Source organism: Rutidosis leptorrhynchoides, chromosome 2 (genome assembly GCF_046630445.1).
Source record: "Rutidosis leptorrhynchoides isolate AG116_Rl617_1_P2 chromosome 2, CSIRO_AGI_Rlap_v1, whole genome shotgun sequence".
NCBI classification, from domain to species: domain Eukaryota; kingdom Viridiplantae; phylum Streptophyta; class Magnoliopsida; order Asterales; family Asteraceae; genus Rutidosis; species Rutidosis leptorrhynchoides.
In genome coordinates this window covers 421,399,186-421,418,802 of record NC_092334.1, presented here as the reverse complement: position 1 = coordinate 421,418,802, position 19,617 = coordinate 421,399,186, and positions in this window count along the sequence as shown.

Below are 19,617 nucleotides of genomic sequence, written 5' to 3'. Positions count from 1 at the left end.
AACTCACTTTCACAGATTTTTACTTCGTCGGGAAGTAAGACTTGGCCACTGGTTGATTCACGAACCTATAACAATATATACATATATATCAAAGTATGTTCAAAATATATTTACAACACTTTTAATATATTTTGATGTTTTAAGTTTATTAAGTCAGCTGTCCTCGTTAGTAACCTACAACTAGTTGTCCACAGTTAGATGTACAGAAATAAATCGATAAATATTATCTTGAATCAATCCACGACCCAGTGTATACGTATCTCAGTATTGATCACAACTCAAACTATATATATTTTGGAATCAACCTCAACCCTGTATAGCTAACTCCAACATTCACATATAGAGTGTCTATGGTTGTTCCGAAATATATATAGATGTGTCGACATGATAGGTCGAAACATTGTATACGTGTCTATGGTATCTCAAGATTACATAATATACAATACAAGTTGATTAAGTTATGGTTGGAATAGATTTGTTACCAATTTTCACGTAGCTAAAATGAGAAAAATTATCCAATCTTGTTTTACCCATAACTTCTTCATTTTAAATCCGTTTTGAGTGAATCAAATTGCTATGGTTTCATATTGAACTCTATTTTATGAATCTAAATAGAAAAATTATAGGTTTATAGTCGGAAAAATAAGTTACAAGTCGTTTTTGTAAAGGTAGTCATTTCAGTCGAAAGAACGACGTCTAGATGACCATTTTAGAAAACATACTTCCACTTTGAGTTTAACCATAATTTTTGGATATAGTTTCATGTTCATAATAAAAATTATTTTCTCAGAATAACAACTTTTAAATCAAAGTTTATCATAGTTTTTAATTAACTAACCCAAAACAGCCCGCGGTGTTACTACGTAAATCCGGTTTTACGGTGTTTTTCGTGTTTCCAGGTTTTAAATCATTAAGTTAGCATATCATATAGATATAGAACATGTGTTTAGTTGATTTTAAAAGTCAAGTTAGAAGGATTAACTTTTGTTTGCGAACAAGTTTAGAATTAACTAAACTATGTTCTAGTGATTACAAGTTTAAACCTTCAAATAAGATAGCTTTATATGTATGAATCGAATGATGTTATGAACATCATTACTACCTTAAGTTCCTTGGATAAACCTACTGGAAAAGAGAAAAATGGATCTAGCTTCAACGGATCCTTGGATGGCTCGAAGTTCTTGAAGCAGAATCATGACACGAAAACAAGTTCAAGTAAGATCATCACTTGAAATAAGATTGTTATAGTTATAGAAATTGAACCAAAGTTTGAATATGATTATTACCTTGTATTAGAATGATAACCTACTGTAAGAAACAAAGATTTCTTGAGGTTGGATGATCACCTTACAAGATTGGAAGTGAGCTAGCAAACTTGAAAGTATTCTTGATTTTATGAAACTAGAACTTTTGGAATTTATGAAGAACACTTAGAACTTGAAGATAGAACTTGAGAGAGATCAATTAGATGAATAAAATTGAAGAATGAAAGTGTTTGTAGGTGTTTTTGGTCGTTGGTGTATGGATTAGATATAAAGGATATGTAATTTTGTTTTCATGTAAATAAGTCATGAATGATTACTCATATTTTTGTAATTTTATGAGATATTTCATGCTAGTTGCCAAATGATGGTTCCCACATGTGTTAGGTGACTCACATAGGCTGCTAATAGCTGATCATTGGAGTGTATATACCAATAGTACATACATCTAAAAGCTGTGTATTGTACGAGTACGAATACGGGTGCATACGAGTAGAATTGTTGATGAAACTGAACGAGGATGTAATTGTAAGCATTTTTGTTAAGTAGAAGTATTTTGATAAGTGTATTGAAGTCTTTCAAAAGTGTATAAATACATATTAAAACACTACATGTATATACATTTTAACTGAGTCGTTAAGTCATCGTTAGTCGTTACATGTAAGTGTTGTTTTGAAACCTTTAGGTTAACGATCTTGTTAAATGTTGTTAACCCAATGTTTATAATATCAAATGAGATTTTAAATTATTATATTATCATGATATTATCATGTATGAATATCTCTTAATATGATATATATACATTAAATGTCTTTACAACGATAATCGTTACATATATGTCTCGTTTAAAAATCATTAAGTTAGTAGTCTTGTTTTTACATATGTAGTTCATTGTTAATATACTTAATGATATGTTTAATTATCATAGTATCATGTTAACTTTATATATATATCCATATATATGTCATCATATAGTTTTTACAAGTTTTAACGTTCGTGAATCACCGGTCAACTTGGGTGGTCAATTGTCTATATGAAACATATTTCAATTAATCAAGTCTTAACAAGTTTGATTGCTTAACATGTTGGAAACATTTAATCATGTAAATATCAATCTCAATTAATATATATAAACATGGAAAAGTTCGGGTCACTACAGTACCTACCCGTTAAATAAATTTCGTCCCGAAATTTTAAGCTGTTGAAGGTATTGACGAATCTTCTGGAAATAGATGCGGGTATTTCTTCTTCATCTGATCTTCATGCTCCCAGGTGAACTCGGGTCCTCTACGAGCATTCCATCGAACCTTAACAATTGGTATCTTGTTTTGCTTAAGTCTTTTAACCTCACGATCCATTATTTTGACGGGTTCTTCGATGAATTGGAGTTTTTCGTTGATTTGGATTTCATCTAACGGAATAGTGAGATCTTCTTTAGCAAAACATTTCTTCAAATTCGAGACGTGGAAAGTGTTATGTACAGCCGCGAGTTGTTGAGGTAACTCAAGTCGGTAAGCTACTGGTCCGACACGATCAATAATCTTGAATGGTCCAATATACCTTGGATTTAATTTCCCTCGTTTACCAAATCGAACAACGCCTTTCCAAGGTGCAACTTTAAGCATGACCATCTCTCCAATTTCAAATTCTATATCTTTTCTTTTAATGTCAGCGTAGCTCTTTTATCGACTTTGGGCGGTTTTCAACCGTTGTTGAATTTGGATGATCTTCTTGGTAGTTTCTTGTATAATCTCCGGACCCGTAATCTGTCTATCCTCCACTTCACTCCAACAAATCGGAGACCTGCACTTTCTACCATAAAGTGCTTCAAACGGCGCCATCTCAATGCTTGAATGGTAGCTGTTGTTGTAGGAAAATTCTGCTAACGGTAGATGTCGATCCCAACTGTTTCCGAAATCAATAACACATGCTCGTAGCATGTCTTCAAGCGTTTGTATCGTCCTTTCGCTCTGCCCATCAGTTTGTGGATGATAGGCAGTACTCATGTCTAGACGAGTTCCTAATGCTTGCTGTAATGTCTGCCAGAATCTTGAAATAAATCTGCCATCCCTATCAGAGATAATAGAGATTGGTATTCCATGTCTGGAGATGACTTCCTTCAAATACAGTCGTGCTAACTTCTCCATCTTGTCATCTTCTCTTATTGGCAGGAAGTGTGCTGATTTGGTGAGACGATCAACTATTACCTAAATAGTATCAAAACCACTTGCAGTCCTTGGCAATTTAGTGATGAAATCCATGGTAATGTTTTCCCATTTCCATTCCGGGATTTCGGGTTGTTGAAGTAGACCTGATGGTTTCTGATGCTCAGCTTTGACCTTAGAACACGTCAAACATTCTCCTACGTATTTAGCAACATCGGCTTTCATACCCGGCCACCAAAAATGTTTCTTGAGATCCTTGTACATCTTCCCCGTTCCAGGATGTATTGAGTATCTGGTTTTATGAGTTTCTCTAAGTACCATTTCTCTCATATCTCCAAATTTTGGTACCCAAATCATTTCAGCCCTATACCGGGTTCCGTCTTCCCGAATATTAAGATGCTTCTCCGATCCTTTGGGTATTTCATCCTTTAAATTTCCCTCTTTTAAAACTCCTTGTTGCGCCTCCTTTATTTGAGTAGTAAGGTTATTATGAATCATTATATTCATAGATTTTACTCGAATGGGTTCTCTGTCCTTCCTGCTCAAGGCATCGGCTACCACATTTGCCTTCCCCGGGTGGTAACGAATCTCAAAGTCGTAATCATTCAATAATTCAATCCACCTACGCTGCCTCATATTCAGTTGTTTCTGATTAAATATGTGTTGAAGACTTTTGTGGTCGGTATATATAATACTTTTGACCCCATATAAATAGTGCCTCCAAGTCTTTAATGCAAAAACAACCGCGCCTAATTCCAAATCATGCGTCGTATAATTTTGTTCGTGAATCTTCAATTGTCTAGACGCATAAGCAATCACCTTCATTCGTTGCATTAATACACAACCGAGACCTTGCTTTGATGCATCACAATTAATCACAAAATCATCATTCCCTTCAGGCAATGACAATATAGGTGCCGTAGTTAGCTTTTTCTTCAATAACTGAAACGCTTTCTCTTGTTCATCATTCCATTCAAATTTCTTCCCTTTATGCGTTAATGCAGTCAAGGGTTTTGCTATTCTGGAAAAGTCTTGGATGAACCTTCTGTAGTAACCAGCTAGTCCTAAAAACTGGCGTATGTGTTTCGGAATTTTCGGGGTTTCCCACTTTTCAACAGTTTCTATCTTTGCCGGATCCACCTTAATACCTTCTTTGTTCACTATGTGACCGAGGAATTGAACTTCTTCCAACCAAAATGCACACTTTGAAAACTTAGCGTACAATTCTTTCTTCCTCAATACTTCTAACACCTTTCTCAAATGTTCACCGTGTTCTCGGTCATTATTTGAGTAAATAAGTATGTCATCAATGAAAACAATGACAAACTTGTCAAGGTATGGTCCACACACTCGGTTCATAAGGTCCATGAACACAGCTGGTGCATTAGTTAAACCAAACGGCATGACCATAAACTCGTAATGACCATAACGTGTTCTGAAAGCAGTCTTTGGAATATCATCTTCTTTCACCCGCATTTGATGATACCCGAAACGTAAGTCAATCTTTGAATAAACAGACGAGCCTTGTAGTTGATCAAATAAGTCGTCGATTCTCGGTAGTGGGTAGCGGTTCTTGATGGTAAGTTTGTTCAACTCTCGGTAGTCGATACACAACCTGAATGTACCATCTTTCTTCTTGACAAACAAAACAGGAGCTCCCCACGGTGATGTGCTTGGTCGAATGAAACCATGCTCTAAAAGTTCTTGTAATTGGCTTTGCAGTTCTTTCATCTCACTGGGTGCGAGTCTGTAAGGAGCACGAGCTATTGGTGCAGCTCCTGGTACAAGATCTATTTGAAATTCAACGGATCGATGTGGGGGTAATCCCGGTAATTCTTTCGGAAATACATCGGGAAATTGTTTTGCAATGGGAACATCATTGATGCTCTTTTCTTCAGTTTGTACTTTTTCGACGTGTGCTAGAACAGCATAGCAACCTTTTCTTATTAGTTTTTGTGCCTTCAAATTACTAATAAGATGTAGCTTCGTGTTGCCCTTTTCTCCGTACACCATTAAGGGTTTTCCTTTTTCTCGTATAATGCGAATTGCATTTTTGTAACAAACGATCTCTGCTTTCACTTCTTTCAACCAGTCCATACCGATTATCACATCAAAACTCCCTAACTCTACTGGTATCAAATCAATCTTAAATGTTTCGCTAACCAGTTTAATTTCTCGATTCCGACATATATTATCTGCTGAAATTAATTTACCATTTGCTAATTCGAGTAAAAATTTACTATCCAAAGGCGTCAATGGACAACTTAATTTAGCACAAAAATCTCTACTCATATAGCTTCTATCCGCACCCGAATCAAATAAAACGTAAGCAGATTTATTGTCAATAAGAAACGTACCCGTAACAAGCTCCGGGTCTTCCTGTGCCTCTGCCGCATTAATATTGAAAACTCTTCCGCGGCCTTGTCCATTCGTGTTCTCCTGGTTCGGGCAATTTCTAATAATGTGGCCTGGTTTTCCACATTTATAACAAACTACATTGGCATAACTTGCTCCGACACTACTTGCTCCGCCATTACTCGTTCCGACACTATTTGTTCCTTTCGTTCTATTAACCCCTGGTCCGTAGACCTCACACTTTGCCGCGCTATGACCATTTCTTTTACACTTGTTGCAAAATTTGGTGCAGAACCCCGAGTGATACTTTTCACACCTTTAGCATAGCTGCTTCTGATTGTTGTTGTTGTTGCGGTTATTATTGTTGTTGGGATGATTAATGTAGTTGCTGTTGTTGTTGTTGTTGGGCCGTTTGTTGTAGTTGCGATTGATGTTGCGATTGTTGGGATAATTGTTGCGATTATTGTTGTTGTTGTATTGGTGATTCTTATCACCGTTTTCCTCCCACTTTCTTTTGACTTGCTTCACATTGGCCTCTACAGCAGTCTGTTCTTTAATTCTTTCTTCAATCTGGTTCACTAGTTTGTGAGCCATTCTACATGCCTGTTGTATGGAGGCGGGCTCGTGTGAACTTATATCTTCTTGGATTCTTTCCGGTAATCCTTTCACAAACGCGTCGATCTTCTCTTCCTCATCTTCGAACGCTCCCGGACACAATAGGCACAATTCTGTGAATCATCTTTCGTACGTGGTAATATCAAATCCTTGGGTTCGTAACCCTCTAAGTTCTGTCTTGAGCTTATTGACCTCAGTTCTGGGACGGTACTTCTCGTTCATCAAGTGCTTGAATGCTGACCAAGGTAGTGCGTACGCATCGTCTTGTCCCACTTGCTCTAGATAGGTATTCCACCATGTTAACGCAGAACCTATGAAGGTATGCGTAGCGTACTTCACTTTGTCCTCTTCAGTACACTTACTTATGGCAAACACAGATTCGACCTTCTCGGTCCACCGTTTCAATCCGATCGATCCTTCGGTTCCATCAAATTCCAAAGGTTTGTAGGCAGTGAATTCTTTGTAGGTGCATCCTACACGATTTCCTGTACTGCTAGATCCAAGGTTATTGTTGGTATGTAGCGCAGCCTGTACTGCAGCTATGTTTGAAGCTAGAAAAGTACGGAATTCCTCTTCATTCATATTCACGGTGTGTCGAGTAGTCGGTGCCATTTCCTTCAAAATAGTCAAATGGAACAAGTTAATCATACAGAATATTAAGAGTAGTTAATAGTATTTTGTAGCATAATATGAACTCATTTATAAAAGCTTTTTCTTCATATTAGCGTTTTATAAGTTTAAATTCGGGTAGCACCTACCCGTTAAGTTCATACTTAGTAGCTAATATACAATTCAACTACTACAATTCTATATGAAAAACTGATTATAATAATATTTCGCGTTCAAACTTTTATACAATATTTTACAAACTTACAATATCGCTTATTTTACATAAAGCATGAAATATAGCACACAATAACTTTGATACAAGATAGTTGTGAAGATAATTCTAGCTAGTACACAAGTCGTTCAGCAAAAGCAATAAAGACACGTAATTCATACGTCCAGAAACAAGTCATGCATTCTGGTTTTACTAGGACTACTTCCCATCCTTGGTCTTGTGGAACATAACCGTTATGGCCGTTGATAAGACAGCGTGTTGTAACGTCGTCAAAGGGACGAGGGTTACGTAATGTCCAACAGTCCCGTAACAATCTAAAAACCTCATTTCTTACCCCAATTACCGACTCCGTCACTTGTGGGAACGTTTTGTTTAATAGTTGTAGCCCGATGTTCTTGTTCTCACTTTGGTGAGAAGCGAACATTACTAATCCATAAGCATAACATGCTTCTTTATGTTGCATGTTAGCCGCTTTTTCTAAATCACGAAGTCCAATATTCGGATACATTGAGTCAAAATAATTTCTTAACCCGTTGCGTAAAATAGCATTTGGGTTCCCCGCAATATATGCGTCAAAGTAAACACATCGTAACTTATGGGTTTCCCAATGTGATATCCCCCATCTTTCAAACGAAAGTCTCTTATAAACCAAGACATTCTTGAAACGTTCTTCGAATGTCTTACAAACTGATCTCGCCTTAAATAGTTGTGCCGAGGAATTCTGACCGACTCTAGACAGGATTTCATCAATCATGTCTCCGGGTAGGTCTCTTAAAATATTGGGTTGTCTATCCATTTTGTGTTTTTAAACTGTAAAATAGACAAGAGTTAGATTCATAAAAAAAATACTTATTAATACAAGCAATTTTTACATATATCATAAAGCATAAGCACACTATATTACATATATTACACCACACGAATACAACTATCTTATTCTGACTCGCTTGTTTCTTCTTCTTCGGTTTTGGTTCGTTTTGCCAAGTTTCTAGGGATATATGATGTTCCCCTAATACGAGCCGTCGTTTTCCACATTGGTTTAGAAAAACCTGGTGGTTTAGAGGTTCCCGGGTCATTGTTACAACTTAAGGACTTCGGGGGTTGACGATACATATAAAGTTCATCGGGGTTGGAATTAGATTTCTCTATTTTTATGCCCTTTCCCTTATTATTTTCTTTTGCCTTTTTAAATTCAGTTGGGGTAATTTCTATAACATCATCGGAATTCTCGTCGGAATCCGATTCATCGAAGAATTGGTAATCCTCCCAATATTTTGCTTCCTTGGCGGAAACACCATTGACCATAATTAACCTTGGTCGGTTGGTTGAGGATTTTCTTTTACTTAACCGTTTTATTATTTCCCCCACCGGTTCTATTTCTTCATCCGGTTCCGATTCTTCTTCCGGTTCTGATTCTTCTTCCGGTTCCGACTCTTCTTCCGATTCCTCTTCGGGAACTTGTGAATCAGTCCACGAATCATTCCAATTTACATTTGACTCTTCATTATTATTAGGTGAGTCAATGGGACTTGTTCTAGAGGTAGACATCTATCACATAATATCAAACGCGTTAAGAGATTAATATATCACATAATATTCACATGTTAAAAATATATAGTTTCCAACAAAATTTGTTAAGCAATCATTTTTCAAGTAAACACGGTCGAAGTCCAGACTCACTAATGCATCCTAACAAACTCGATAAGACACACTAATGCAAAATTCTGGTTCTCTAAGACCAACGCTCGGATACCAACTGAAATGTCCCGTTCTTATTGATTAAAAACGTTCCATATTAATTGATTTCGTTGCGAGGTTTTGACCTCTATATGAGACGTTTTTCAAAGACTGCATTCATTTTTAAAACAAACCATAACCTTTATTTCATCAATAAAGGTTTAAAAAGCTTTACGTAGATTATCAAATAATGATAATCTAAAATATCCTGTTTACACACGACCATTACATAATGGTTTACAATACAAATATGTTACAACAAAATAAGTTTCTTGAATACAGTTTTTACACAATATCATACAAGCATGGACTCCAAATCTCGTCCTTATTTAAGTATGCGACAGCGGAAGCTCTTAATAATCACCTGAGAATAAACATGCTTAAAACGTCAAAAAAAATGTTGGTGAGTTATAGGTTTAACCTATATATATATCAAATCATAATAATAGACCACAAGATTTCATATTTCAATACACATCCCATACATAGAGATAAAAGTCATTCATATGGTGAACACCTGGTAACCGACATTAACAAGATGCATATATAAGAATATCCCCATCATTCCGGGACACCCTTCGGATATGATATAAATTTTGAAGTACTAAAGCATCCGGTACTTTCGATGAGGTTTGTTAGGCCCAATAGATCTATCTTTAGGATTCGCGTCAATTAGGGTGTCTGTTCCCTAATTCTTAGATTACCAGACTTAATAAAAAGGGGCATATTCGATTTCGATAATTCAACCATAGAATGTAGTTTCACGTACTTGTGTCTATTTTGTAAATCATTTATAAAACCTGCATGTATTCTCATCCCAAAAATATTAGATTTTAAAAGTGGGACTATAACTCACTTTCACAGATTTTTACTTCGTCGGGAAGTAAGACTTGGTCACTGGTTGATTCACGAACCTATAACAATATATACATATATATCAAAGTATGTTCAAAATATATTTACAACACTTTTAATATATTTTGATGTTTTAAGTTTATTAAGTCAGCTGTCCTCGTTAGTAACCTACAACTAGTTGTCCACAGTTAGATGTACAGAAATAAATCGATAAATATTATCTTGAATCAATCCACGACCCAGTGTATACGTATCTCAGTATTGATCACAACTCAAACTATATATATTTTGGAATCAACCTCAACCCTGTATAGCTAACTCCAACATTCACATATAGAGTGTCTATGGTTGATCCGAAATATATATAGATGTGTCGACATGATAGGTCGAAACATTGTATACGTGTCTATGGTATCTCAAGATTACATAATATACAATACAAGTTGATTAAGTTATGGTTGGAATAGATTTGTTACCAATTTTCACGTAGCTAAAATGAGAAAAATTATCCAATCTTGTTTTACCCATAACTTCTTCATTTTAAATCCGTTTTGAGTGAATCAAATTGCTATGGTTTCATATTGAACTCTATTTTATGAATCTAAACAGAAAAAGTATAGGTTTATAGTCAGAAAAATAAGTTACAAGTCGTTTTTGTAAAGGTAGTCATTTCAGTCGAAAGAACGACGTCTAGATGACCATTTTAGAAAACATACTTCCACTTTGAGTTTAACCATAATTTTTGGATATAGTTTCATGTTCATAATAAAAATTATTTTCACAGAATAACAACTTTTAAATCAAAGTTTATCATAGTTTTTAATTAACTAACCCAAAACAGCCCGCGGTGTTACTACGACGGCGTAAATCCGGTTTTACGGTGTTTTTCGTGTTTCCAGGTTTTAAATCATTAAGTTAGCATATCATATAGATATAGAACATGTGTTTAGTTGATTTTAAAAGTCAAGTTAGAAGGATTAACTTTTGTTTGCGAACAAGTTTAGAATTAACTAAACTATGTTCTAGTGATTACAAGTTTAAACCTTCAAATAAGATAGCTTTATATGTATGAATCGAATGATGTTATGAACATCATTACTACCTTAAGTTCCTTGGATAAACCTACTGGAAAAGAGAAAAATGGATCTAGCTTCAACGGATCCTTGGATGGCTCGAAGTTCTTGAAGCAGAATCATGACACGAAAACAAGTTCAAGTAAGATCATCACTTGAAATAAGATTGTTATAGTTATAGAAATTGAACCAAAGTTTGAATATGATTATTACCTTGTATTAGAATGATAACCTACTGTAAGAAACAAAGATTTCTTGAGGTTGGATGTTCACCTTACAAGATTGGAAGTGAGCTAGCAAACTTGAAAGTATTCTTGATTTTATGAAACTAGAACTTTTGGAATTTATGAAGAACACTTAGAACTTGAAGATAGAACTTGAGAGAGATCAATTAGATGAAGAAAATTGAAGAATGAAAGTGTTTGTAGGTGTTTTTGGTCGTTGGTGTATGGATTAGGTATAAAGGATATGTAATTTTGTTTTCATGTAAATAAGTCATGAATGATTACTCATATTTTTGTAATTTTATGAGATATTTCATGCTAGTTGCCAAATGATGGTTCCCACATGTGTTAGGTGACTCACATGGGCTGCTAAGAGCTGATCATTGGAGTGTATATACCAATAGTACATACATCTAAAAGCTGTGTATTGTACGAGTACGAATACGGGTGCATACGAGTAGAATTGTTGATGAAACTGAACGAGGATGTAATTGTAAGCATTTTTGTTAAGTAGAAGTATTTTGATAAGTGTATTGAAGTCTTTCAAAAGTGTATAAATACATATTAAAACACTACATGTATATACATTTTAACTGAGTCGTTAAGTCATCGTTAGTCGTTACATGTAAGTGTTGTTTTGAAACCTTTAGGTTAACGATCTTGTTAAATGTTGTTAACCCAATGTTTATAATATCAAATGAGATTTTAAATTATTATATTATCATGATATTATCAGGTATGAATATCTCTTAATATGATATATATACATTAAATGTCTTTACAACGATAATCGTTACATATATGTCTCGTTTAAAAATCATTAAGTTAGTAGTCTTGTTTTTACATATGTAGTTCATTGTTAATATACTTAATGATATGTTTACTTATCATAGTATCATGTTAACTTTATATATATATCCATATATATGTCATCATATAGTTTTTACAAGTTTTAACGTTCGTGAATCACCGGTCAACTTGGGTGGTCAATTGTCTATATGAAACATATTTCAATTAATCAAGTCTTAACAAGTTTGATTGCTTAACATGTTGGAAACATTTAATCATGTAAATATCAATCTCAATTAATATATATAAACATGGAAAAGTTTGGGTCACTACATAGGGCGGGTCTGTTTTTGACAGCTCCTTGCGCTGTGTTGTTGACTAAGCTATAATATTATATTAAATTAGTAGGTTTTGGAGCCTGTGTCTTTCACAATATATTAAAAAAATATATTATAAAATAATTGTGCCTTTGTCTACATGTGTGTCATGCAAGGTGTACCTCACGTAGAACGGTAAAAAAAAAATTGTTAATGTGCACGAAGTAATTGATGAAGGTGTAGTTCCGTCTACATAACTTGACAAACCTTACATACTGAGAGTAATACAAAATAAGGTGCTTAAAAATCAAAATGGGTTATACTAAGAGTTATACGATATGAGTTTTTACGTATGCAAACCGATTAAATGTAATATGAATATATTAAACTCAAACTTAATAGTATAAGCAAAGATCAAGAAAAAAGGAGTACAAAAATAGTACCTTGCTCCAAATATAGTATGAATTCTGGTTGTATAGATGGTATTTTTTGCAAAGTTTCTTGATCATCTCTAATAAAAAAAAATCCCACTTATGACCCTTCTAAGTTTTCAATCCAATTTTCCTGCATTTCGTTAATTCGTTCAGGCCGATGGTGAATATCCAAATCATAAAGAAGACGATCTGCATTTGCAAATATCTTGATTAGCATCCATTACTTCATTTGCAAGGTGTACCTCACGTAGAACTGTAAAAAAAGAAACAAAAGGGTAAAAGTAATTGTTAATGTGCATGAAGTAATTGATGAAGGTGTAACATTTGTTGGTTGGTAATAATCTGTGATGACCCAGAAATTTCTGACCAAATTTAAACTTAGTCTTTGTATGATTAACATTTCCGACACGATAAGCAAAGTCTGTAAAACCGAATCTCAAAATTTTTGAACTACTTTCATATATTCAAATACCTTTCGGTTATTCTTGACGATTCGCGAACAATTATATGTATATAGATACATATATATATATATATATAATATAACTTGAAAACGTAACAATGTATTAATTGTTTGATACTGTACATTAAACTTATTGGTTTAAATATTTATTTGAATATATATGATAAGTTGGAATATTATTTATATGAATAACTTGCGACGTATATTTAAAACGTGTTTATGAATGTTGAAAATATATATTAACTTGGTCATAAAACGATTTGTTATTATATATATATTAACAAATAGCGAGACAACGATTTATAGAAGTAAACGACACTTTGAATGATATAGTTTATTGATAATTTAAGACTATATTTTGACAAAGGTACGAGTCACAAAACGTAAATTGCGAGTTTTCTAAGCGTACAAAAATGCGTTCGAGAAACCGGAACCGGGACATAAGTCTAGTGACAACGTACGAGTCATCGGAACGAAAATTACAAGTCAACTATGCACATGAATTTAATATAATATATAATTAATTATTTAAATTATATATATTATATATATTATAAAATATTATGTCGACAAACAAGAAGTTAAAAATTTGTGAGCTGTCCCAGGGTGCCATGCGATCGCATGGCCTTGAAGCACAAATCACATGCGATCGCATGGGGTACTTTTTCAGAAAAGGTTCTATAAATTCAAACGATTTCATTTCAATCACACACATATTTATTTATGTTACTTCCTCCGTATTTAAATAATTATTATTATTATTATTATTATTATTATTATTATTATTATTATTATTATTATTATTATTATTATTATTATTATTATTATTATTATTATTATTAAGATTAATATTATTATTATTAAGATTAATATTATTATTAATCTTATTAATTATTAGTATTATTAATTATTAATTAGTAATATACATAAAATACTACGACGAGGTTATGAGCGTGTCACTTTCAAAAATGGGTTTTTGAGCGGGATAAAGTTAATGAAATTATGGGTTATAGCTATGGTGGTTATGGGTAATGTTCATGGGTATTATTTACAAGTCAAACCTACTGTTATCGTCTATGTTGTGTCTACTTACTTTTCTGCAATATTGAATCACAATATTGATACGTAAGCATTTATATTTTATCTTTTATACATTAATTGTGTATCCATGTCTAGTGCTCGAGTATATACATTTATACATGTTTGTATGCTAAATTTCGTCGTTAAACAGTTTATAATGAATCACGAATTAAATACATATATTACTAGTAAAAGGTATATGATATACATGTTTTCGGAAAGCTGGCGAAAAATCAATAACTTTTCATTTAGACACCGAATAGTTTCGATGAACGGATTAAAAGATATGATCAACTGAATTATGATTGACGTTAATTGAAATTGCTTTTGAATCTGCAATTAAGATTTAAACAACTTGTTTACGAGATTGATAAAGTGAACTTTTAAATATTACCAACCGAGTAAATGACTCCTTATATAAGGTATGTCTCGTTTTGTTGAACTATTGTCAAAATTGATTTTTTGAAACGACTTTGGATAACTTTTGTATGTCGATCTCGAGCATTAGGATTATGATACACTATGACCTGACCTAGCTTGATAGACATTTATTGACCAACATATGTTCTCTAGGTTGAGATCTACGGTTATTTGGTAATCCGAGTTTCAGTCACATTTTGGTGAACGACTTTATATGCTGCTAAGGTGAGTTTCATATGATCCCTTTTACTCTCTACATTTTTGGGCTGAGAATACATGCAAATGCTTTATTAACTGTTTTACAATATTTATTTGCTCCCTTTTTAATTGCTTTTGCAATATATATTTTTGGGCTGAGAATACATGCACTTTATTTTAAACACAATGGATACAAGTACATACTAAATTCTACACTGAGTTTGAACCAAAAATTCCTTAGCTTTGGTAACTAGTAACTTCCAGTTATAAGAACTGGTGGGCGCGAGTAGTAGTATATGGATCCATAGGGCTTGATATCCCCGTCCGAGCTAGAGCACTAGCCTTTTAATGGACGTATGCTATTTGAGAAGCGTACACGTTGGTTTGCGTGTATTATTAAGATGATTATACAAAGGGTATAAATTATATATACGTTAAGTTTAGTTACCAGGGTGCTCAATTTCGTAGAATATTTTGATAAACGTTTCTGGATGAAACAACTGAAATCTTGTGATCCACCTTTATATACAGATTATACGAAACATTAAAACTATGAACTCACCAACCTTTGTGTTGACACTTGTTAGCATGTTTATTCTCAGGTTCCCTAGAAGTCTTCCGCTATTTGCTTACATGTTATACAAGCTATGTGCATGGAGTCTTGCATGCTTTATTCAAGAAAACGTTGCATTCACAAAACCATCATCATGTATCTATTTTAACTGCATTGTCAACGGAAGTATTATTGTAAACTATTATTTACGGTGATTGTCTATATGTAGAAATCATCAGATGTCGAAAACCTTGGAATTAAATATTCATTTATGGTATACCTTTTAAAAAGAATGCAATGTTTACAAAACGTATCATATAGAGGTCAAATACTTCGCAATGAAATCAATGAATGACGTGTTCGTCCATATGGATTTGGAGTGATCGTCACAGTTGGTATCAGAGCGTTGGTCCTAGCGAACCAGGTCTTGCATAAGTGTGTCTAACTGATAGTTGTTAAGATGTATTAGTAAGTCTGGACTTCGACCGTGTCTGCATGTTAAAAGTTTTGCTGATCATTTCTTGTCGGAAATTACATGCTTATCATTCTTAAGTCTAGACATGTTTTCCTGCATTTATTGCATAAATAGTGTATAAATAAAAATTCATATCTTAGCGTATCTGTTACTGTAAACTTTTCCTGACATCTTCCGAAAATTCCTCCGTGATTTATGGAATTTTGGTATTATATATACATATGTAAATTATGTATTGAAGAGTACCAATCTAAATTCTATAATCTATTTCATATCAAAAATCATCTCTCTAATTATACACGATGGATCCCGTATCTAGTTCAAATTCCTTAAACTCCGACAGCTATTCCGATATGGATATTCACCTGAATTCTGAAGACAGTGTAACCAGAATGGATCAACCAATCAGCCATCATCTATTCTGGATGAATTGGGGATGGGTTCGTAGCCTAATTAATTATTGAAGACAAGAAGAAGGAGATCCCTTCCATCCACCACATTGCCCTCTTGGCGAAGAACCTGAAGCACTCACCGGCGAACCTGTTCTAGACACCATTTTCTCTCTCATTTCCAGAGTATCTCGTCATGATCATATACTCTCTCAAATTCTGGATCTTATTCATCCGCTCGTCCGAACCGCCAATCATCCCGGTCTAGTAGAAGAAGTCAACGAGCTTCGCGCTCGGGTAGTGGCTTTTGAGAATATGGTGCAAAGGTTACAAGCACCAGCAGAATCACCGGCATCAACAGTACCACTGACAACAACACCAACAGTACCATTACCACCACCAACAACATCCACACCGCAAGCCTCAATATCACAATATGTACTTTGAACATCAACGTCATACGCATCGTAGTTACCAAGAAATACCAGCAACAATAACCGATGAAGTATTTACTCATTTTTCCTGAAGAAATTTTATGTATATTTAATATATATGAATTTTGAAATCAAAATAAATTTTTTCGTACTAAGCTATTATGTATGAATTGAAAAAGGGTAAATATTACTCGGTTACTTCAAATTACTAATATGCTATGATGTACATCCTTCGTTAACAACTTAACCTTCGTTAACTACAATTTCTAGTTCAACTCAATAAATTCCATTTCATAAAAAAAAAAAAAAAAAAAAATCAAGTGTATTATTCAATTACATAATTGATTTTACATTTTCATTTTTGATGTACTCGAAACTTTCTAGAAAACATCATCTGTGCCTTGTAAAGTTCACAAAATTTCCCCGAGCATCAACATTCTTCACCAAGGAATATCAATAAGAAAAAATAATGAAGTATTGATTTCATTAGCGAAATACTCCCCAAAGATTATGTAATCTTTAATATTTAAAGATTAATCATTTCTAAGTCAAGCTGAAAATCAAATGAGCTTAATACGATATTAACTCATTAAATCTGTATTACATCTGAAGAAAATATACATACATATATTTTCATAAAGAAGGTAATAAAAATTCTTTTGTACAAAATATTAATTGTGAAATATTTAACGGGTAGTTAATACCCGGGAAATATTTAAGTTCGCAATTAATATGTTATACTGTACATTCTTCAACTTTGATTCAAAAAAAAAATTATTAACTATGTTCACAGCGATATATAATCGTTTCCATACAAATTCAATTACATATTCTGATATTGACGGATCAGAATCCAAGTCAAGATTTAACGGGTGACATCATTCTTAGATCTCTACATCTTTCAAAGCTATACTTTGACTTCAAAAATGTGAAAGATCCTTTAGCATTGTTATTACTGAAAATAATATTGTAATCCTTTTTTTAAAGTATCCAGTTTTATCACACTTCCAACCAGTCAACTTCGACTTTTCAGATTAACCTTATTATAACTTTGATATATACGTTTTTGTTACTGGGGAACCTTTTATATTCCACCACATTAGCAGTAAATTTACCAACAACTTCATTTATCCTTAACCTTCCGAAAAATCCTTATGCTCATTGAAACCCTATCATGTACTCATCCACATCTTGTAACGGTAATTGCCATAACAACTACCGGGAATTAGCAATCGGTATTTTGAATCTCGCAGCATTTTCTACGACAACAGTTATATATAGATAACATCTATCTTCTAGACTTACATACTTCGAATGTGAAGTTTCTGAAAAACATCCCAAACTATGAACTAGTTCTCTGAAATTTGGAACAATGTTGATGAAGCAGCAAAAACTGTAAACGTCCTTAACAGTCAAAAGTTTGATGATAAAGAATAGTATGGTGGTAAAGCTGAGAAAAAGAGAAAAATTGGTACTGAAAAACGGGTTGAGCAAAGTATGAAGGAAGCTGTAGACAAATCACAAGGACGAAATCTACCTTCAAAGAATCCAAATGATTCAGTGTCTGCTGAAACCATTAGTAAGAACCTTACTTCTTATTCTAAACCTTCGCAGACAGATTTTCCGCATCATCCTCTGATATTAGAAATTCTAAAATATTATCATATCTTTCATTATAAATATCCTCCATATTTCTAAAGATATTTTTATAACTATTCTTATCTGAAATCATTTATCTCTTCACGCTATCTTTGTTACATCATAAAAGAAACTATTTTAGTTTCTAAAATCTGAAAAATTCGAAAAATGGATGTTTTGAAGTAATGTTGGGAACTGAAGCATGAATTAGTATAATATAATGACACTTGATCAACGTGATTATATTACAGTAAGTCATGCTGAGTTTCTAATAGAACGTGATAAAGGTTCACAGATCCCACCCTCATCATGAACCATGTTACATAACTCTTTCATTCTATATAATCTCTAAATATATCAAGAAAATATATTTCTTGATGATTCGGTCTTTTTCGAGGTATTCTGGTAATTTGACAAGTCAGATTGTACTATTACCATTTCTTTCTTAGAACATTAGTTATGTTCATCTGAAACTTCATACCTACGAATTCTGGACCATTATCCGTTTGACTTAAGGTCGGGAAGAGGAAATGAAAGCATGAAGCTCCGAAATATAATGAAGAATATAAAGCCCGATAACAACCCGAAATTACAAACCGTGTATATTAATGCGTATAGCAATATAAAGACACGGGAGAATGAAAAACAATATAACCCCAAGGTAATAGTAGAAGAAAATAACCTCCTCTGGTGGCAGATGAAAAAGAAGAATGAATGATATGATAGCCAATAAAATATCAAGAATCAGAACTAGATGAAGCATTTTTACAAATCTTTTGTAAGTATGAAATAAGGAAGAAGATTATAGGAGTGGTGAAAATAAATGAAACGGAAAAGGTCAATTTATAGCAAAATATCAGACATAGCAATCGAGGCAGATTACGCATTTAATCAAAGGAAATCCTAATTTCCTTAAATTTCGAAGAATCAAATCTTATTTAAATTATGAAGATCTTCTATTCCTTAAATTCCGAAAATCAATCGTTACTACGTCAAGAGATAAGACGAATCTCTATTCTCCATTTCACTCTATTACGATAACTTCCCTCATACGCTTCGAGTAATTGGATTTTTTTTATCCATATTATTCAACTGTGATAAAAATTCTATTTATCAACACATAATTGTCATGAAAACATTTTTATTGTTAGCCATGACGACCTCACTCAAATTTCGGGACGAAATTTCTTTAACGGGTAGGTACTGTGATGACCCGGAAATTTCTGACCAAATTTAAACTTAATCTTTGTATGATTAACATTTCCGACACGATAAGCAAAGTCTGTAAAACCGAATCTCA